Source organism: Hyaena hyaena, unplaced genomic scaffold (genome assembly GCF_003009895.1).
Source record: "Hyaena hyaena isolate Hyena2069 unplaced genomic scaffold, ASM300989v1 scaffold_767, whole genome shotgun sequence".
NCBI classification, from domain to species: domain Eukaryota; kingdom Metazoa; phylum Chordata; class Mammalia; order Carnivora; family Hyaenidae; genus Hyaena; species Hyaena hyaena.
The window spans coordinates 298904-321844 of NW_024081397.1; the positions used below are offsets into that span (position 1 = coordinate 298904).

The 22941-nt window shown below is 42.6% G+C and overlaps 1 protein-coding gene across 8 annotated transcripts in view; it reads left to right on the forward strand.

Moving 5' to 3' along the window:
- Positions 1 to 22941, forward strand: part of NCK2 (NCK adaptor protein 2) — a 150061-nt gene that overhangs the window by 56194 nt on the left and 70926 nt on the right. Inside the window, exon 1 of one of the 8 annotated variants that reach the window (XM_039218456.1) lies at positions 7869 to 7889. The exons of 6 other annotated variants lie outside the window; for them this stretch is intronic. The gene's annotated coding sequence lies outside the window, so the exon portion shown is untranslated. Of the gene's footprint in view, positions 1 to 7868; positions 7890 to 15332; positions 15352 to 22941 lie in introns of those variants that run through there. One more of the 8 variants, XM_039218458.1, reaches the window with a different exon arrangement.

A 22941-nucleotide genomic window follows, 5' to 3' on the forward strand; every position in this document is an offset into this window, starting at 1 on the left:
CAGCATACTATGACTTAGCTAATCAGGACACTGAGTTTAACTGAATGTACCTATTTATTCAGTGATTTTGGAAGGGGTAATTACAGCAACTGCCATCTGAATGTATTAATCATATTCCAAAATAGTTAAGAAAATACATGAATATTCCTGTCTTATTTTTGCTATTTTAAAACAGACACACACATACACACACACAACTTGGTCTATTTAATTTACATATATTCTAGTTCAGTGGGTCTTAGTGGGGTGATTTAGTCCCCTGGGGGACATTTGGCAATGTCTGCGTGTCTGGAGACCTTTTTGATTGTCACAACTCCAGGGAGGCTGGGCATTGCTGCTGCCACCCTACAGTGCACGGGCCCGACTCTGCAACAAAGATTTATCCACCCACACCCGTCAGCATGTCACCAAGGAGAAACCCTCTCAGTTTCAAGCAAGCTTTTGAGAGCTTGGGTCACCTCACTTGACCTCCTTCTCTCTCTTTTCTCTCTCTCTCTCTTCAATAGATACTTACATCTAGGACTTTAGGAAAACATAAGTCATTTCAAATAAAAAGACAGGAGAACATCAATGATGGGTGCCTCACCAGGTTTGTATAAAGAAAAATAACTCAGTACTTGAAAGTTCCATTTTAGTTTACTTTGGTATAAATCATGTGTAACCAAGTATTTTGGGGGAGGCAAATTCTGCTTTATCCCAGGTCTGAGGAAAACACAAATTCTTCTTAGGTGTGTGTACTCAAAACACCAACTGGATGGTCGAAAGTGACTGAAATTGAAATTTTGATGAGTTGGCAGTGTTCTGGGCACTTAGGTTCAGGGTTGATCTTGCCGTATTATCTATTTATGAAAGATTCTCATTCAAAGGTGCACATGAGTGTAGGTGACCAGTGGGAAGGTGGGCAGTATTGCTGCTCTTACGAAGTTATTTTGTCATTGATGACATCCAAGCTAACCCTGGGGGTGGTGTGCATTTTTCTTATCTCTGTACTTTGCCTTTTCTCTGTTTATTATCTTATGAAATACTCCATTTCAGCTAGAGAAAAGAGTAAATAATTCAGTTGCATTGTGGGTTTTTTTAAAATAAATAAACCTAAGTGTATTTCTAATGAATAAAAGAACAACACTGAAAGAAGAGGAAAAATATCTAAGAAACATACAAAGACGGTCTTTGACCACACCCCCTCCATCTCGGGACAACAGTAAAATACCCTGGAATTTTTTTTTTTACAACATTGATTTTTATTTATTTATTTTTTAAAATTTAAATCCTTTTTTTTTTTTACAACATTGATTTTTGTTTATTTTTTAAAATTTAAATCCAACTTGGTTAACAAATAGTGTAATAATGATTTCAGGAATAGGATTTAGTGATTCATAATTTACATAAAATACCTAGTGCTCATCCCAACAAGTGTCCTCCTTAATACCCATCACCCATTTAGTCCTACATCCCTCCAACAACCCTCAGTTTTTTCTCTGTACTTAAGAATCTCTTAGAGTTTGCCTCCCTCACTGTTTTTTTTTTATTTTTTATTATGTTTGCTTCCCTTCCTTATGTTCATCTCTTTTGTTTCATAACCTCCACATATGAGTGAAATCACATGATACTTGTCTTTCTCTGACTGGCTTAATTTTGTTTAGAATAGTACACTGTGGTTCTATCTATGTTGTTGCAAATGGCAAGATTTCATTCTTTTTGTTTGCTGAGTAATACTCCATTGTATATAATATATACCACATCTTCTTTATCCACTCACCCATCAATGGACGTTTGGGCTCTTTCCATACTTTGGCTATTGCTGATAGTGCTGCTATAAACATTAGGGTGCAGGTGTCCCTTCGAAATAGCACTCCTGTATCCCTTGGATAAATATCTAGTAGTGCAGTTGCTGGGTTATAGGGTAGTTCTAGTTTTAATTTTTTGAGGAACCTCCATACTGTTTTCCAGAGCGGCTGCACCAGCAGTGCAAAAGTGTTCCTCTTCCCAGTTGCATTGTGGTTTTAATGCGATCTGGATGAAAGGGGGCATGCTCCCTTTTGCAGGTAGGAGGCACCTGGGGGATGTCAGTGTTCAGTTGCACTTGGCTGTTTGCAGAGAGGCCCTGGGAAAGTGAGCACAGAGCATGGGAGGCCGATGTTTAAGGTGGGCAAGTCTGGTCCTTGATGGTTTCAGAGCTTTGGCGATGAAGAAGAGAGCCCAGTGTTATTCCAGAAGCTCCTAATATCACTGCTCTTTCTCCCCCCTTTCCCCCTTTGTGCTTCCCCACTCCTTTGCATCGAGTATATTAAGTGATTTGGGAAAAAAACTGATCGACATTTCTCCTTGACACAAGTAAATGCAATATAAATTTGATTCCAGGAAAGGAAATATATATCACTAGAATAGTTAAGACATTAGCGATGACAGTTCACAGGTTTGTCAGCCCTGGTAGGAGTTGGTTTTCTAGGGTAAATTTTATGAACGTTTTACTTGTGAGCTTTAACACTTTGTGGTTGGGTTCGATGCTGCTAGCGGGCATGGAAGTGTGGTATGATGTAGGAGGGTGGTCTTTCAGAAATAGATTGAGCCATCAGAACTCCTTTTTGAGTTTAGCTGTGTGGCCCTAAGATATAAACGTTTACTATCCTTTTTAGGCCTTTGGCTCACACTTATCCCACCAGCCCTTTTCTTTCTGTGTCTTCTCTGTGCCCACAGGAGAAAAGCGGACATTGATTTATAAGCTTTTTCTCCTTTGCCAAATTCAGAACCTTAGAAGACACCTCTATTTCAGCCTTTCTTTTTTTTTTTTTCCAATGTTTTATTTATTTCTAGGAGAGGGAGAGAGAGAGAGACAGCGTGAGTAGGGGAGGGTCAGAGAGAGAGGGAGTCACAGACTGAAACAGGCTCCAGGCTCTGAGCTGGCGGTCAGCACAGAGCCTGACACGGTGCTTGAACCCACGAACCGCGAGATCACGACCTAAGCGAAAGTCAGATGCTTAACCGACTAAGCCACCCAGGCGCCCCTATTTCAGCCTTTCAACTAGTTTTTTGGGGGGAGGCCCCTCAATATGATTGGGTTCTAAAGCCTGGGTCAGTTTTTTGTTGGGTTTTTTTTTTTTTTCTGCCCAGGAATTAAACAAGAGTTTGTGCTGTTTCTGGATGGTGAATGCTGTGCTCACAGCTCTAGGGCAGGAAGGGACCACCAGCCCCGCTCCATGTTGTTCCGGTGGAAGGGCAGAAGATGGTTTCCATGTCTTCTGAAGTAAGAAGAGTCGGCATGCCCAAGTGGCAGCTGCCAGTGTGTGTGGGCAAGTGGAAGGAAGTCCTGAAGTACTGTGCACAGTGAGGGAGCCCACCCATGGGACGGCGTTGTGGGGACTCGAGGGTTGGTGAGGAGTATGGTGCGGCCCTCATCACGTTGGGGTTCCTGTCAGGCCTGAAGGAGAGGTCATTGGGTTTCTAGCAACTCCCAACCAAGATGGGATTCGTTATGATTATCCATAGCTGGAATGAGGGAGCAGAAGCCAAACATGTGATAACCATAGTTGAGACAATGCACCTTAGATGGTGGAAGCCATTCGGCTTCTGCCTTTCTATGGAAACAGGATGCTTCTAGAAAACAAAACCAGTTCATAAAAACTCATTCAGCAATTTGGTGTGGACTCATTAATTTATGGTTTCGTAACTTTTTAAAGCTACTGGCACTAACTGCAGATTTTTAAAGGGTGTAATCATCCTCAGGAAGGTCTGACTGTAGGATGACTAGCTGCATTAATCTGATTCAGTTCATTTCCGAAGAGAACAAAATTATAACTACATTCTCGTTAATTTACGGGTGTGATCCATCTATTTCAGAGCCAATATTAAATTATCTCCTATCTCCAGAAGATGTGTTTTTGAACATTAGTAGCTGTAGGATATAGTATTCTGTTTAAGGAGTAGACGTTAAGGTTAACTTGCTCTAAAATTTGTTTTCTATCTCCTGTTATTATTTTGTTGAAAGAAATTTTTATTTGAATGAGTAATGTGTATAAACAAGCAAACAAAAGGCAGCTGAAATCTAATGTGGAGGAAAGCCTGCCTCCTATCCCAGGCGCCCAGATGGCCTCACCAGAGGCAAGGCCAGAATGTTCTGGAAATATCTATGTAATAGATTACTTAAGTCATTACTTTCCCTATTGTTTTGCCCCTTTTTCTTCTTATAACATAAAGAGTTTTCTCTATTACTTTTAAAAATAAGTAAAACCACTGAATAGTACATTTTAATTGGTGAATTTTTATGGTGTGTAAACTGTATCTCAGTAAGAAGTAACCTTAGAGCTTAGGGACTGATAGAGAAGAAGTGAAGGGTGAAATGCTTTTTATTTTCATATCGTCAGAGACAAATAGTGAGGTTCCTGAAAGATCCCTGTAGCTGGGATTAAAAACATATTTTAATGGGTTATTTAGATGGAGAAGCCTGTAGTGAGCTCACCAAGGTTACTGATAATTAAGTTCAAATGGGTCATGAATCTCAACATAATGAGGATAAAATGCGGGATGTACTTGAGGCACCTTAACCAGGCAGCCAAGTGGTAGTTAAGTTTTTTCATAGATAAATGCATTTGGGGAAATAATCTCAGCTGTTCTTAACCATATTTTTCTGAGTTAACAATCTATTTCTGAACTCTTGCCTATTTAGAACTTAGAGACATTCCTCCTGTTTTATGTGACTAGCACTTTGCATATAATGTATTATACTGTTTACCTGTTGATGGATGTTTAAGCCGTTTCTGTTTATTTATTTTTTTTATAATTTTTTTAATGTTTTATTTACTTCTGAGAGAGAGAGAGAGAGAAGGAGAGGGTCAGAGAGAGAGGGAGACACAGAATCCGAAACAGGCTCCAGACTCCGAGCCATCAGCACAGAGCCCTATGCGGGACTTGAACCCACGAACTGTGTGATCATGACCTGAGCCAAAGTCGGTCACTTAACCAACTGAGCCATCCAGGTACCCCTAAGCTGTCTCTGTTTCTTTAAATTTTATTTAAGAAATCTCTGCACCCAATATGGGGCTTGAACTCATGACCCCGAGATCAAGGGTTGCACGCTCTTCCAACTGAGCCAACCGGGTGCTTCTAGGCTTCTAGGTGTTTCTGTTTTGATATATCTTGCCCACTTGCTTTTCATTGAGTTCTGGGATCTTGCATTTTTGTCACCAGTACACAAGCTTCCCCACAGTCTCACAAATATGAGAGACATTTTATCACACTAAAATTAAAATTTTTTACTTTTAGTTTGAAAAAAAGTCTGCTTACAAAAATTGCAAAAATAGTGCAAAATTTTCTGTATACCTTCATCCAGCTTCCTCAAATGTTAACATTTTATTTTATTTTTAAATATTTTTTATTTATTTCTGAGAGAGAGATACAACATGAACAGGGGAGGGTCAGAGAGAGAGGGAGACACAGAATCTGAAACAGGCTCCAGGCTCTGAGCTGGCTGTCAGCACAGAGCCCAACATGGGGCTCAAACTCACGAACTGTGAGATCATGACCTGAACTGACTGAGCCACCCAGGTGCCCCCAAGTGTTAACATTTTAAATAACCACATGGTAGTGATCACAGTAGGAAGTTCACATGATACCGTGCTGTTAATCACATTTTCTGATCTCTGTCATTCTGATAGGTGAGTGGTGATATCTTTGTATGACTTTGGTATAGGTTTATTTTATTGTAAGTGAAGTACAGCATCTATCCGAAAGCCAGATATTTTCTTTCCCAGCTTCCCTTGCCCCTTTTTTTTTTTAACTTTTTTTTTTTTATGTTTTTTATTTATTTCTAGGAGAGAGAGAGAGACAGCGTGAGCAGGGGAGGGTCAGAGAGAGAGGGAGTCACAGACTGAAACAGGCTCTAGGCTCTGAGCTGGCAGTCAGCACAGAGCCTGACGCGGGGCCCGAACCCACGAACCGCGAGATCATGACCTAAGCGAAAGTCGGACGCTTAACCGACTAAGCCACCCAGGCACCCTGCCCCTTTTCTTTAAAACAAAAAAATTTTTTTTAATGTTTACTTTTGAGAGAGAGACAGAGCATGAACAGGGAAGGAGCAGGGAGAGAGAGGAAGACACAGATCCAAAGCAGGCTTCAGGCTCTGAGCTGTCAGCACAGAGCCCAACATGGGGCTCGAACTCACAAACCACGAGATCATGACCTGAGCTGAAGTCGGAAGCTTAACTGACTAAGCCACCCAGCCACCCCTCCCCTTTTCTTGATTTTCTGGTCTTCTAGTCCATTGTAACAAGCTCTCCTTGAATCAGGAAAAGTAGCTCCTGTGCCACAAATTGCAAGTATTTTTTTTTCTTAACTTTTTATTGTCTTTTGGATTTGCCTCGGGTATAATCGGCCATGTAAAAAACATTTTTATTTCTATGTAGATGAATTCAAATATCTTTTGTGGTTTCTGGATTTTTAGTCATAGATTTAAAAAAGTTTTTCCTTCAAGGCTATAAAGAATTTCTTCCATATGTCCTTCTATACTTTTATTTATTCACGGTAAACCTTAGATGCATTTGGAATTTATTGTAAGATGTGAAGTGTGGCTCCAACTTTGTTCCAGATGGCTACCAAAGTATCCCATCCCTGTTTATTGAGAAGTCGTGTCTTTCCACCAGTGACTGCAGCTAGCACCCTTTGTCATGTACAAAATTCCCAGAGGTGTTTGGTCTTGTTTCTATGTTCCTATTTCTAATGTTTCCTTAAGTCCTTTCCATTACATGCCATGCCCAATTGGAATCGCTGAGTTCTTTGAAAACTTCCTATTATTTTAAATACACAAAATAACATTCTGTGAAAGACTATAAAAAGCAAATTGCTGTGTTTGCATATGCATAAATGAGACAACAGAGGCCCGAAGGTCACTGAGTTGTTTTGGCCTGTGGTAGAAGGCAGATGGTTCCCTCTATTGTGTCCAAAAGTGGGTACAATATATCCATTGCAAGAAGTCCTTTAGATGGTCCTTACCTGGACCTGCAGTCTCACCAGCTGTGTCCTTGGATGTGGGAGGCAGGTTAAGGATGCCTGGTGAGAAATTTGATTGAAAATAGTTAATGACAGCATGTTTTTTATAATGTTTGTTCTTGAGAGAGCTCAAGTGGGGGAGGGGTAGAGTCTGAAGCTGGCTCTGTGCTGACAGCAGACAGCCTAATGTGGGGCTTGAACTCATGAACTATGAGATCATGACCTAAGCCAAAGTCAGACACTGAACTGACTGAGCTACCCTGAACTGACTGAGCTACCCAGGTGCCCCTGACAGTTTTGTTTTGTTTTGTTTTGTTTTGTTTTGTTTTTAAAGAGAAGGAAGGTATGTAAGAATCTGAGGCATTTTCTTTGGTTAGTTCAACTTTTGGTCTCTGGGAAATCTGTATCACTTAGAACCACTGTGCTCATATGACATAGTTAGTAGTTAAGCCTCTCTTCCCACCAGTGTTTGACTGAGATTGTAACCCACTTCCCCCTTAGCACATGCTCCTCTGGAAGAGGGTTCAGTGCAGTTGTGCACCCCAGGTGCACTGTGCAATCTGGCTGTCCGTGGTCTCAAGCATGAGAGGCAGCATGCGTACGGTTGAGGCCAAGAGCTCCAGATTCTCAGTGCACCTGTGTACCTCTGTACATCGGCTCACTTCCCTGCTGCGAATGGGGATAATGAAACTTCATCCTGATGTCAGGACTGAATGAATGTGATAACGTAGGAACAGTGCTTTGCCTGTTAGTCTGTGGCACCTAAATGCTGAGTAAATGATTGCTGTTGCATTGGTCTGTTTTCCTTCCCTCTTTAGTGCATGCAACTCTCAACTCTGAGGCACACAGTTCCTGAATTTGCAAGCTGAAGGTAGATAGTATACAACTTGGGAGTAAATGAGGGATTGGTATGTATGCGCGTGAGTGGCACAGGTGAGGTGAGGCAAGCCTCAACGTTCCAAGGCCCAAAACAAGGTTCGTTCTGTCTTTTTTCTGTTTGAGAGATGGACCAAGAGCATAGGCATGGTGCTTAGTGTCAGATATGACCAGTAGCAGGGGCAGGGCTCATCAGCTTTCCCCTACCTCGTACATCGGGGGGTTTTGTTGCTGTTTTTTCTCAAAAAGAATAAGCCTTAAAATAGAGCATATAAAACAGATACCATGGAGAAGGAATTGAAGCTCAAAAGGAGAGAAGTGAAGAGAGCATTTGACTGCTTTGCATTCAAAGCTCAAGGTTCACATGGAGTGTGCACACTCACAGGTGGATGGGAGAATCTCTGTTGATATTCTCTGCATGGCCTGGACTCAGGAGAGAGGTGCTGGGAAGTTGGAGACGGTGAATGTTCTAGTTCTCTAAATGGAGAAAAAAGCAGAATCAGGAAAGAGACCGTTAAATAGATTACTGAATGGAGATGAAAGCTGGGAGCGGGGAGCCTGTCGGCATCACTTCTTGATGCTGCGTGGCTAGACTTCAGCAGACTGTCTGGATAAAGGTGGACCCGCTTACATCTCTAGTGTTAACATTCCTTCTCACTTTTGGCCCTCACTTCTGACCCTGGTCATTCTTTAGGAGCCTTCTGGGCTGTTGTCTCCTTGGGGTTTCAGGTGCTCTATGTCCCCCCAACCCTACCCACAGACCAGTGCACGTCCTCCCCTTCCCTCATGTTATCTCGTGTGCTTCATACATGGTTGGAGGATGGTCATGTGTCTTTTACTTTCATAGTCTGTTTACACATACAGAAAAGGGTGTACAACATCAACAGAAAAGGAAAAAGTCTGATAGACGGAGCCTGTGAGACACCTTTATCGCATGCTGGCTGTAGCTGAGTGGAGTGAGAGGGAGTGGCTCATGGCGCAGAGGAAAGTTCCAGGGCCAAAGAAGTGACCTCCACCCATTGTTCTCTGATCTCCCAGTTAGCTGCTCATCTACTCTGGGGGGACTGTCCTTGGTCTTCTTCGGCAGGCCCAATGCAAAGGTTGGGGGTTTAGGGGCAGGGTGGCCCTCAGCTCACTCCCCTGCTATGACCAGAGGCATTTCAACGTCTCATAACAAAGTAGTATTTTCTCTGAGCGCCATTATGTACCTGGAACTTTTTATGCTACTTAGTGTATACAACACATCTGTAAGGTAATCCTTTTCTCTTTATCCTCTGTTTTATAGATAAGAAAACATAAGCTTTAGACGTAGTAAGCCATTTTGCCAAAAGACAGAGCCAGTAAGGGATGGGGCTGGCATTTCATTCCAAAGCCAGTGCTCATTCACCAAATCAGGAAATAGGCCCATCTCCCTGCGTATTGAACTATTATGTGAATTAATAGCTGGTGTGATGGCCTTATGGCCACTGAGTATGGATGGCTAGTTTGATCTTCCCCAAGTGAAGGTCTCAGATGCGTGCTGTCCTTGGCAGGGATTTGTACCACAGCATGGATGGAAACCTGGGTTTCAGATTTGCAGATGATAAATGGATGGAGTGAAAGGGATCAATCCAGGACTGAATCAGAATCTAGAATTTTTGCGGAGCTGGAACGATGTACTGAAATCGGCCTGGTGAAGTGGAGCAGGAGGAATGGCAAGGAGCACAAGCTGCTCAGAAAACACCTGCCCAGGTGTAGTGATAGGCCGGCCTGCCAGACAGGTATGGTGCTGCCTGAAAAGCATGGTGGGGTCATGCGAGTTAGCAGCAGTGTGTCCATTTTCTGCAGTGGACGTCCCTGACTCTTTCTGTGGGTCTCTTACAGAAGCGATGGGCCTTGATCTGTAGCATCCAGAAGTCCCACTTTGGCTCTTCCAGTTGTCTGTTGCGTCTGGCAGTTGTCTGTTGCGTCTGCTTTGTGGGAGTGAAGTCTACATTTGTCTTGTCTGTTGTGTGTCCAGCACCCAGCAGAGTATGGGTTGGGTGACTTGAATTCTGCCTAGAAGTGAGAACAGTATTGGGATGGTGAGTTTCAGGGAACCTTGGCCTCTTTCCAGTGAGGAAGGTTTTGCATGGAGAAGAGATCCCAAGAGACATTGTAATTCCCATACCTGTCGGAAGATTAGTCCCAGGAAAGTGAGATTAGACCTACTTTTTTGTTCTATCATAAATTATTTTTTACCTAAAGCTGTTATGTTTGTTTATACACACACTCGCACTCAGTTCGATTGTATCCCTTTAATTTTTTCATTGTAAAGCAGACATCAGCAGATATTTTAGATAGCAGACATCTATTTTAGAAATTACCTAGAAAAAATTTAGCTGATACATATATTTTTTATATAGGTGAGTTTTCTTGTAACAGATGAAATAAAGAAACTCTGCTGTGTCCTCTCATATTTGACTTTGGTCCCTCACCAGAATGAGGTCTTTAAGAAGGACAGCAGCTGTCTGTGCCTTTTTTATGTACAGTGTTTGCACATAGCAGATTGTAACACATTTTCATTGAATAAGTGTGACTTTGATTCTACCATCGAGGTGACTGATCCTGCCGCCAAGCAAACCTAGTCTCTGAGGCTACGTAACAGCCCCAACATCCTAAAACTTGTGAGACATAGAACTGGGATTTGCATCCGGGTTAAAACAAAGCCCTCGTGCCCTTTACAGCGTACACAGAGGCATGGCCAACTTCATTCACTGGGTTAATCTTTCAGACAACCTTTGTATTTGAATATTGAGGGTTGAGAGAATAGGGTTTCTTCTCTCTGGCCCTTTTCACTTTCTCTTCTTTACTCTACGGTAGTGGTTCTTACCTGGGGCTGGCATTATAACCACCCAGGAGAACTGTAGACATTCTAATTCAGTAGGTCTCAGGTGGGATATGTTGAGAATGAATAGGCAAGCTAGCGCCCTTTCCATTTCTAGATTACATAGGGCACTCAAGATTTCAGCTATTGTACATAACCCAAAGACACTCTGTATTTTGCCAGCTTGGAAATCTGAGTGATAGGTTGTAAGGTGAAGGAGATATTGAATTCATGAGCTGAATCTGTTCTGTCCCTCAGCCTCTCAAAGGTTTTGGCTTTGCATGTTTTTTATGGGACAAATTATATACATAGAGGCAATTGTAAATTTCATTGTTTATTAATTTCAAGACCTATTCCATAGGGGTTAGTTGAGTAAAATGGTGAATTCAGAGAAGGTTTTAAATCTCTTCCTGATTCTGTTTCCTCTTATGCACAAAATTGCATTGTGGAGTGAAAGTTTATCGTTTCATAATATGTGTAAATGAAGGGATCAAACCTTTTTTTTTTTTTCTCCTCGACTGTGTGAGAATTATCTGAGGAGACCTGGCAGACCAAGGAAATGGGTTTGACTTTCTGCCAGGTGGTCATTGAAATGTTTTTTCCTTTGTGCCCAGTTAAAAGGCTGGGCCTGTAGATTTTCACGCTCTTGTCTGGTTTCAGCTTTGGAAGTGCTTACACAGCTAATCTGGCATTTGTGATTATTTCCACTTTGAGCTCACCAGGAGGCTCTTTGGGGATATTCAGACAGAAATGACTTAATTGGATTTCAGCCCACACACAGTATTTGAATGGCTTTATGGATGACAGTAATTGGGCAGCTGCCATAGGAAATCATATATATATATATATATATTTTTGAGCTCTAGAATTTCAAAGTACTCTTTGATTCATTCCCTCTCATTGGTTCATTGGTGTAAGTTATTTAACAACTCTAGAAAAAATTAATTTATAACAGTAAAATTAAGAAATATGTTTTATAAGTAGAACTGTCCTTTGGTTTTGGCATAGTTACGTCATTATCTGTATTGAAGGCTCCATGTTGACACTCACGGGCTGGTCAAGGACAGTTGTGTAAGGGATTCAGTGTTTCTTGGATTGAAATTTGGGAAGAGAGGATTCTGGGCCAGATGGCACTGAGTGCTATAGGGTATTGGACAATTGCAACAGATCTTACAAATATAATTAAGGAAGTGAAAGTTTATTGGATGATAAATGTCGGATATTATCATTTTATCGAGTGCCTGCCATGTGGCCAAGCCATATGGACCTCAGCATGTGGAGGTCCTTTCCTGGAGGCTCTTCCTGTCTAGATAGCCTTGAAATAGGGGCATTTATGATTATAAAAGAGCGATTTCTTCAGAAACATATCCTCCATTCCTGTAAAGTGTCCCCAAAAGGAGAATGTTTTAAGTTCATTCTGAATAATGAGCTGGATTTGGCTGGACAATGGCTTTGGGAAGCTGGAAGGGAAAGATATTCCCAGTATAGGGGAAGAAATAGTAGACATAAAGGCACAGAACTGTGAAAGCATCTGACATTTGGGGAAAATGGGAGTGAAACACCTGACCATTTGAGGAATATTTAAAAGTAGCTAAGTATACTTTCAGAACACAATATTATTAAAACTTCTGTTCACTTGGAATAATCATAAATTCATTCTCTGTTAAACTTTATAACTGTTAGCCTTCTTTAGATGGGAAAATTTAATTTACTCAACTTCCTTTTCATTCCATATTTTATGGAATTTTATGGGATATATTTAGGGGTTACTGTATTGTCTATATGAGCATCACCCGTACTTAAAAGTGGGGGAAACAAATCAAGTTTATTCAGTACTCATTAGAAATGACACAGAATAATATGCAATGAGATTTTTTCCCCCCACATAGTTTCTTAGAAGCAAATTTGGGGTGCCTGGGTGGCTCAGTCACTTAAGCATCCAACTTTGGCTCAGGTCATGATCTCATGGTTCATGAGTTCGAGCCCTGCAATGGGCTCTGTGCTGACAGCTCAAAGCCTGGAACCTGCTTCAAATTCTGTGTCTCCCTCTCTCTCGGCCCCTCCCCCACTTGTGCTCTGTCTCTCTCTCAAAAAAAAAAAAAAAATTCATTCTGTGGGAGGCTTCTCAGTTACCAGTAATTTACGAAATTAAAACAAACAAACAGCCTTCCCACAAAATCTTTCTCCAGAGTTTAGCTTCCAAGGATTTCTCAGATGCCAAAGGTTACGGACACTTCCCAGTCTTTTTTAAGCCACTAACTTCTTCTAATAGCTCTAAATATCCTGTCCTCCACCCTCATCTTTAGAGTCCTGTTTTGGTTTCTTAAAAGGCCTATGATGTGATCTAGACCAAAGACGGGGTCTGAGTAACCCTTCAAATCCCTGGAATACTAAAATCTGCATTAGGGCATGTAGTTCACTCAGGGATACAGCAGTTTAATCCTGAGTTAATTAGAACCTAGGCCCTCCCCTGAATGCTCTCTCTGGATGTTTCTGTCCTGTGATGTCCATGCGTGTCAACTGCAGGCTTAGCAGATTTAGTGTTCTCTCTAAAATTAATGTGTGGCACTAAAATAACACCGAGGCGTTAAACTTGAAGGGCAGGGGAAATAAAGGATTTGAGATTTCTTATTTGATTAATTCTGGGCTTAGATTTATATAAAACAATGGACATGTTCCTTGTAGGAAAAAAAAAAAAGGACTCTTGTTTTAGAGAAATACAGGGAAAGCTTCTCAATAGGGTAGTTTGGGGACATGAATGCTGCCTTTCTGGGGTTGTGTAAGAATGTCCCTCAGTGAAACCATGCCACCAGGAGCCACTGTCCAGGGCTACTCTGCCCCACAGATGGTTATTCTTTTTTAAACCATTTTATTGAAAACCAGAAGAGCAGCATTCAACGCTTTGACTGTTTTATAACTTTTAGTCTTAAATATTATATACTTATTCCAAGTTGAAGAAGTAGAATGGGACCTTTTCTTTCAGAAAGGCCTAGAAGTGGAGGGGAAGCACCATGCCCTTGATCCCAGGGAGAATCCAGGTAAAAAATGGGACCAGTGGAGGCGTGCCTGGGTAGTTCAGTCGGTTAAGTGTGCTACTCTTGATTTCTGCTCAGGTCATGATCCCAGCGCCATAGGATCGAGCCCCTCCCTTGACTGGCTCTGCACTGAGCGTGGAGCCTGATTGGGATATTCTCTCTCCCTTTCCCCCCTCTCTTATTCCCTCTCCCTCTGCCCCTCTCCCTGGCTCACTCTCTCTCTCTCTGTCTAAAATAAAAAGGAAGGAAGGGAGGAAATGAGACCAGTGGAAAGAATGGAAGCGGAGGTCTACACTGATACATTAGTGCCTCCAATTTGTTTTGTCATTTACTGAATAATTGATTAATTGGGTTGCTTCCTGGTTCCAAGTACAGGGTCAATCCTGGGTCTATGCCCTTGAGAAAAGTTAGTCTTCTTCCATCTGATGAGTCCCTTGTGCTAACTGCCCATTCACTGGAAATGCCAAGGGTGGAGGAACATGTAAAACAGTGTCAGAGACATGAAATTTACAACATGCAGAATGCTAAGAATTCTGCAAGACAAATGACACAGTTTCTTTAACAAATCATCATTAAAATAAAATAGATTTAAAGTGACTTGAAAGACATACAAAACATTGTAATTTATGAATATTATTTGGATCCTGATTCAAATAAATCAGCTATAAAAAGACATTTATGAGGTGGCTCAGTTGGTTAATCCGCCTCTTGATTTCGCCTCATGTCATGATCTCATAGTTCATGAGTTTGAGGCCCACATATGCTATGTGCTGAGGCTGTGGAGCCTGCTTGGCACTCTCTCTTTTCCTCTCTCTGCCCCTCCCCTCCTCGTGCATGCGGATGCGCTCTCTCTCTCTCTCTCTCTCTCTCTCAAAATAAATAAACTTAAAAGGCATTTATGAGCAAATTGGGAGAATTGGAGCACTAAATGTGGGGTTAATATTACGGAATTAATAGTTACTTTAGGGTAATAATGGAGTTGAACTTACCTACTGTTGGTCCACACTGAAGTGTATATAGATAATATAATTTTTGTGTAGGATTTGCTTTCCAGTCACTTAGCCAGGATTGGGGCAGAGTGATTGGCTATAGGTCCATAGGTGTTGAGGTTGAGTGTTACTGTGCCTGGGGAGACATACACTGGTTACTTCTGCAAACATCTCCGTTAAAATGCAAGGTATGCTGATTATGGCCCAGTATGGTGAATGTTGCAGTAGGACTTTGCACTAAGGAAGGCAGGCAAGACTTTCTACATAGGGGAATCGAGAGTGTGTTCCCAGAGGTGGCAGTATTTAAACCGGGTTTTAAGGAAAGAATATCTGTGCGAAAACTGGAGATCTGTTCCTTTTGTGCCCAGGAAGAAGGAAGCCAGGAGATGCTCTGTGGGTTTTCTGGTGGATTTATTACTGACTGGTTCCTTCCATTCATTCATTCCTGCATTCATTTAAGTCATGTGTTTCAGGTTCCTGTGGTGTGTGGTGAGAACTGGTGAGGGAGATGGTATATTTGTTTGCCAGGGCTTCCATAACAAAATACCACAGACTGACTGGTGTAAACAACAGAAGCTTCTTTTCTCACAGTTCGGAGACTGCAAGTCCCAAGAGCACGGCGTTGGTAGGTTTGGTTTCTCCTGAGGCTTCTCTCCTCGGTTTGTAGATGGCTGCCATCTTGCTGCCTCCTCCCATGGTCATCCCTCTGTGCTTGCGCGTTCCTAGTGTCTCTTCCTTTTCATATGAGGACCTCAGTTATATTGGACTAGCGCCAATCTCCATTTAACCCAATGACCTCCTTAAAGATCCTGTCTCCAAATACTGTTACATTCTGAAGTACTGGGGTTAGGACACAATTCAAACCCAGAAGAAGAGTGTTTAACTGACCCCAGAGATATCCAGAAACTCTTTTTAGAGGAGGGGCCTTGAATAGCCTCTTGAAAGAGGGTAGGATTTCAGCCCTCTACTGGGCACTTGGGCACAATGGGGAGCAAGCTGAGAGTTTGCAGGAAGCTCCCAAAGATGAGGTGAAGGTGGGAGAGGGCTTTGGAGACAAAGGTAGTGAACTGCTGAGTTCTTATATGGCAGAACCAGGAATGGAGAGGAGGGCTAATGGTGAGGGCTTGCTTAGTGCTGGGGGCAGGGGGTACGGATGAGAGGGAGGGGAGAGAACATGTGTCCTATGTCCTGGCCAGGCTTCCTTTGGAAGACCACACAGTGAAGAGAAATGGGGAAGAGGATGTGGTTTTATCTAATAGCTTAATGTCTTAATCACCAAAGTAAGACATAGTTGTAAAAATGTTACAGGAAAGTTAAAAGTGAAATCTTACCCCTCACCCGTTTTCCACCCCACAAGTTTATTAGTTGTAACCACTGTTAACTACAGCCTGTGCCTGGCCTTCTTGCCTGCTTTTTAAGATTCTATTTAAAAATAAAAGTATAAGTGAAAGAGAGAGAGAAGAAGGGAGGGAGAAAGAGGATTTACTCACCCCTACCCTATTTGCTGACTTTGGCCTATCTTGCAGTTTCCCTCATTTTTTCAATCCTTTATCCCCAAGGATTGAAGTAATGGACTTGAACTTCAGCAGAATAATCAGAATAATTCTTACACATATTCATAGTTAAAGCTTTTGAATCACCTGGCACACCTGAATTGTCTCAGATAAGATTTCAGAGTCTGTATGTGTCTGTTTTTTTCTTTCTTTCTTATTTTCTTAATTTCCTCCTTCCTTCCTTCCTTCCTTCCTTCCTTCCTTCCTTCCTTCCTTCTTTCCTTCCTTCCTTCTTTCCTTTTCTTCCTTCCTTCCTTCCTCTCTTCTTCTCTTTCTCTTTCTCTCTTTCCTGCTTTTTTTTTTAAACAGGAGAGTTTGCACAAGTTTTATTCAGTAGTACATTTTAGTATTTGAGGCTTATTTTTGTTAGTAATACCTTTTATTGGTATTATAACTACCTGGACAGCAACTAGCCCATGTTATAAAGAATGCTAGCGAGCCTTTTAATAATGTTACAGCCATGCCTCATTTTGTTGCACTTCGCTCATATTGCATTTTTCACAAATTGAAGGTTTGTGGCAACCCTGGGTTGAGCAAGCCTATCGGCGCTATTTTTCCAACACCCTTGGCTCACTTCATGTCTTGATGTCACATTTTGGTAAGGCTTGCAATATTTCCAACTTTTGCATTATTATTACATTTGTGATTAATCACCATGATCAGTGATTAATACTGAGAGCTCAGATCATGGCTGGCATTTTTTAGCAAAGAAATATTTTTTAATTAAGGCATGTGCATTATTTTCTTAGACCTAAGGTTATTGCACACTTAATAGACTGCATTATAGTGTAAATATAACTTTAAATGCACTGGAAAGCCAAAAAATTCATGAGTTACTTTCTGCAGTGTTCACTTTATTGCAGTGGTATGGAACTGAACCCTCAGTAAATCCAAGGTATGCCCATATATGTAATTAGGTTGTTTAGTTATGTCATTGAGATGGATAGCAGGCTTTGTAGGCTGATTCTGAAAACCAGTTTGGACAAGGGCACAGATCTTAGGAGTAACACCTTATCAGACCTTTTGGAGAAAGGAGTATTGTTGGACCATCAACTATATAAACAAAAATCTTTACAAACCATTGGAAGTGGCGTTACTAATCACATTCCTATCTGTTAGAATTTTTAGGCAGTGGACTGTAAAACTTAAATTCGTATTAAGATTTGCATTATGACTTTTTTGTCATGGTATTTTAGATAAGCTTTAATAATTTTTTTGGTACCACATCATCAATTTTTGATAATTCTTAAATCCATTTGCATGTCAAAACTGCAGGATTGGAGCCAACGGACCCTTGTCCTGGAGGAGGAAACAGAGGCACAGAGTCATACAGGGCATTTGGTCCCTAAACCAGGCTTGAAACCCCATTCTCCTGATCTGTGGCCTCATGCCATTTTTTGTGGTCCCATTATATGTGGTTGACCCCACTGCCTGCAGTTTTGTTCTTATCTCAGTCCTACGAGGCAGACATTTCCATTATTTTAGAACATAGAAACCTCAGAGCTTAAAATCTGACCATTTACCCTCCTCTCCAAACACCCACCTTAGCCATATGTGATGTTACTTTTAGGCTGTTCAGAGAGTTAGAAATTAGTACTTTTTTTTTTTTTCCATTTTCATTAATGAACTTCTCATCAACAGATATAATCAACTGATAACCAGCATTGTCATTTAGAACTGATATAAACCTAGCCCGATGCAGAAAAACTTGGGGTTTGTCCTGCTTAGGACTGCTTTATCTTGCATATGAATCCTCATTTCATGAGACTTTTTGAAATGTGGACCGTTGCTTATGGCCTTCTCTTACTCTCTGGGCCCTGACTGGGACCCACTGCACGCTCTGAGTCCACATGGGGGAAGACACCATGGTTGAATTTTTTCAACCAAGGAGGCTCAAGGAGACTTCTGTATGGCTTTGTGTCTGAAACTAGCACTTTCCCACCAGAATAAAGTTTTCCACCAAGTAGCTTAGTAGGAAGGTAACCTAGCTATTTCTTCCAGAATTCAGCAAGACAGCGGCCTGGCCCCATGTCCTTCTGGTGAGGCAGGGGCCCTGCATATCCCTTCTGAGCGGGATGTCTGCTCAGACCACTGCAAGGCCTACATGCTCTGAAGAGGGACCTCCCTTGGGGAGGGCAAGGAGGGGTAAGAAAGGGCGAGAGAGGCTGTGGCATTTGGGAGCCCAGAGGGCCTATGATAGTCATGTGAGGTGGTTTTTTTTTTTTTTTTTCTCCTTTCCTTTTCAAATGAAAGAAAAAAGACAGTTGCCTTTAGTACTACTGTCTACAGATTAGGGGTCTGGAGGGTTCTCGTGGTGCATTTGGCATATGTAAGATTGGGTTGTGATGCCCGCCTGATGTGATCTACAACTCCTTTGGTGGTGTGCACTATTCAACCCAGTCAGGTGAGGTTTTTCAGTAATTCTCTTTTTGCTACATTGACATCTAAGAGAAACAGTTCCTTTGAAAATAAGGTGCTCTGTGCCTCTGTGGGTGTGCTTCTTTGACACAGTGTTATGCTGTCCCTGCCTGACTGGGGAGGCTGAAGCCGGCCTCCCAGTGAGCAGATAGATAATATAGACAGATGGCAGCGGCAGACAGTCTCTGCCAGAGTCTCCAGCTTCTACCCGTTAGTGGTGATCTTTTCTGAGGAGAAAGAACATTGGCAGGGGTCTGAAATCAGGCCAGAGGCTCCTGAGTGGCTCAGTTGGTTGAGCATCCCACTTCGGCTCTTGTCATGATCTCACAGTTTGAGAGTTTGAGCCCTGCCTTAGGCTCTGCGCTGACCACTCAGAGCCTGGAGCCTGCTCCGGATTCTGTGTCTCCTTCTCTCTCTGCCCCTCCCCCACTCATCCTCTGTCTCTCAAAAATAAATAAATGTTTTTAAAAAAATTGAAATCAGGCCAGCGTAGGTTCAGGTTCTGGCTATGGTACATCTCATGGTTGGGAGTTTTGGGTAGTCCAGGAACAGAGGCCCGGGACCAGCTGATTGGGCTTTAAAGCAAGTAGAGCTGAATGTTCAGCACACAGCTTTGGGCCATCAGCAGAACGGGGCACATACCCCCTTACTAATCCTTCATGAACCTCCTGGAGTAAAGCACATTAGTGATGGACACCACCCTGGACCTCCATGCGGGGCTAAGGTGTGAAGGAATCCCGAGACCACCCCAAATACGTATCTGGGGCTACAGCTGGCCCTGGAAGTCTAAATTGGACTAAGGTCGCCACAGGGGGCATCTCTGTGCCAGACCCTGGTCCCAAGATCCAGAGTGCTCCCAGAATTGCAGATCGAAGTACTAAGGCACACAAGCCCAGAGCATGCCCTCCCAGTTGAAGCAGGTGCTGTAGTCAGATTCCCCCAGGAAGACTGGGGAGAAGCCCCAAGTTGTGGCTCGCGGTTTTCACAAACACATTTGAGAAAAAGAAAATGCCAGCATTCCAGAGAATGCAGATAATCCTGTGGATTTCACAGTGATAAAATTTTGTATTATTAGGAGTCCAAAGCAATGTGGAGAGGGAGATGCATTTGGTATTAGTGTTCAGTCCTTTCTAGTTCTACCTCTTCCCCTTCTGTTTCTAAAGGGAGATGTGCATGGTGCTGGTGGAGAAATATTTTCAAGGGAAACCTAGACGTACATTCCCGTCTGTCTACAGTGCACTCTGTAGGCCAATCTTTGAGTTGTATTCTTGGGTGAGACCCGTCTGCAGTCTGACTGACCTTGTGTGTGGTAGTGTTTGCAGCCTGAGGTAGTTTTTGCCCAAGGGTGTATGCTTTCCTGATGGGTTTAAATCTTTGTACTTAAGATCTGATTTGAAATGTTTGTCTTTACCAGAGGTTTTGAATACGCCCATAACCCCACATTAAACACAGGATGTGGGCAGACTGCGTTTAAACTCAGGATGAGACAGATCTCGATCCCTCTGTTTATTTCCATTGAAGGTGTATGCTTAGTGCATTGACAGTTTGTCCGTGAAATGCTTTTCTCTGAAAAGACACTGCAGCCTTGTTTTTCACGCTTGAATCCCAGATAGTCACTGGGCACCTATAAATGAACTTAAAACTGTGTCACTTTGGTGCTCCCCCATTAGTTTACATTTGGCTCTGTTTTCTACCTTGCCCGCCACACTGAGCATCAGAGGACTGGCTTCCAGATCCAGCCCCTTGTTCTTTAGCTTGGGGACTGGGAAATAAGTCACTGTGGCACCGGGCTGACCATTGCCGTGGTGAGTCTAGAATTTAGGAGGCCTGTGTTCCTTACTGGAGCCTGTTAAGGAAAACCCTTCACCTCCCCGAGAAAGTCAACTCATGTGAAAAAGTGGGTGTTCATAGCTATCGTGGACAGTTATAAGAATTACACAATATCACTAGTGAGAGCGCGGTGCATCTAGATGGAAGCCCATATTCGATGGCTCTAGCAGCCTCACAGACATCCCCTAGCAATGGCCTAGGGGGATCCAGCTGCAGGCAAGTTCACTTTTCTTTTTTTTTTTTTAAATGTTTTATTTATTTCTAAGAGAGAGACAGAGAGAGAGACAGCGTGAGCAGGGGAGGGCCAGAGAGAGAGGGAGTCACAGACTGAAACAGGCTCCAGGCTCTGAGCTGGCAGTCAGCACACAGCCTGACGCGGGGCTCGAACCCACGAACCGTGAGATCATGACCTAAGCGAAAGTCGGACGCTTAACCGACTAAGCCACCCAGGTGCCCCTGCAAGTTCACTTTTCAATTAAAAATTTAAAAATACAATTTATGCCCAGAAGAACCCCTGAAAATACTAAAATGGAGATGTCATTTGTGGACATGACTGTGTTTAGTTGGTGGCTTTCTTCAGTAAGTGCAGTAAGTGAAATAAGAATACTTGCTTGGGGCGCCTGGGTGGCTCAGTCGGTTGGGCATCCCACTTCAGCTCAGGTCACGGTCTCACGGTTTGTGGGTTCGAGCCCCGCATCGGGCTCTGTGCTGACAGCTCAGAGCCTGGAGCCTGCTTTGGATTCTGTGTCCCTCTCTCTCTCTGTTCCTCCCTAGCTCGCTCTCTGTCTCTCTCAAAAATAAAGGTTTAAAAAAAGAATGTTTGCTGAAGACCTGAGTCCAGATACCAAAGCTTCTATCCCTGGAGACCCTGTCATTTTATTGTAAACATGTAGCAGAGAGAAGGGTGTAATTGTCCTGGCACACATCTTACCCAAATCTAGTATTTCTTTTGTATTGGGGCATCACCTTTTCCCACCGTTAAATCATATATATTTCACATCTGCAACCTTTAAAATAATGCTAGAGAGTGCATAAAGGGGAATTAATTTTTTAATCATAATTTATGAACATGCCATACAACGTTTTTATGAAAGCCCTACTTGAATTATACTTTTCTATCTGACTAAAATAGAATTTGATTTTTCCATGGGGTGTTTAACGTTTTGGGTCATAATCATGCCAGGGATGAATAAATAGATCTTCTCTGAGTAGACTGTCAGGACAGATCCCCTCTGGGTCTGAAATGTAATTAAAACTGTCCGTGAACTCTCTTGGAGTTCCACGGAGCTTCAGGGTCCCCTCAGCAATGGCCAGGCAAGGGCTGAAAAGAGTCCCCCCCCCCCCCCCCCCCCCCGAGTACAGAGAACATAAGGCAGCCATGGACTTCCCCTGAGCAAGAAGGAGAGGATGCAGGTCATCTCCATCAGGCTTCTCTTGTCTCAACTTCCTTGTGGTTTCTGGATGTTATTCTCAGATTTTCTGCAGGGCTGTTTTTTAGCACAAGGCTGTGGGTCCAGTAGGGGACATCTCCCAGTAAATGGCCAGTGCAAGAGACCTCCAAGACAGAGGAGTGAGTCTCTAAATTTAAATATCCCTGCTCTCTGCAACCCTTCTCCCTTCATTAGGCTCTCAGACTTGCTTCCTTTCCACTTGGCAACCTGTCTTTTGTTTTTATCAGGCTTGGAAGGCTGTGGGTAGAAGCCATCGTAGGGAGGAGGGCTGAAGAATCCTGGGAACTTAGGTGCCTGGATTATGGCCAGCTGTCTCCACTGTCCTCATCTTCTCCCTCCAAAGAGGTACCTGACTGCCTCAGAGGTACCAGACAGGGAGCTGAAGGTGGAAAAGGAGGATGTTTTTTTTGGGCAGGGGTCAGTAGATATAAAGCAGTTTTTTTCTGGGGTGTATTAAAAATATTGGACCCTCTTGCACCATTGTTAGGAATGTAAACTGATGCAGCTGCTCTGGAAAATAGTGTGGAAGTTCCTCAAAAAATTAAAAATAGAACTACCCTACACCCCAGCAATGGCACTACTAGAAATTTATCCAAAGGATACAGGAGTGCTGATGCATAGGGGCACATGTAACCCAGTGTTATAGCAGCACTTTCAGCAATAGCCAAAGTATGGAAAGAGCCCAAGTGTCCCATCAACTGATGAATGGATAAGGAAGATTTATATATACAGTGGTTTTTATATACAATGGAATACTACTCGGCAATGAGAATGAAATCATGCCATTTGCAATAACATGGAACTGTAGGGTCTTATGCTAAGTGAAATAAATCAGTCAGAGAAAGACATCATATGTTTTCACTCATGTGGAATTTGAGGAACTTAACAGAAGACCATAGGGGAAGGGAAGGGGGAAAAATAGTTACAAACAGAGGGAGAGAGGCAAACCATAAGAAACCCTTG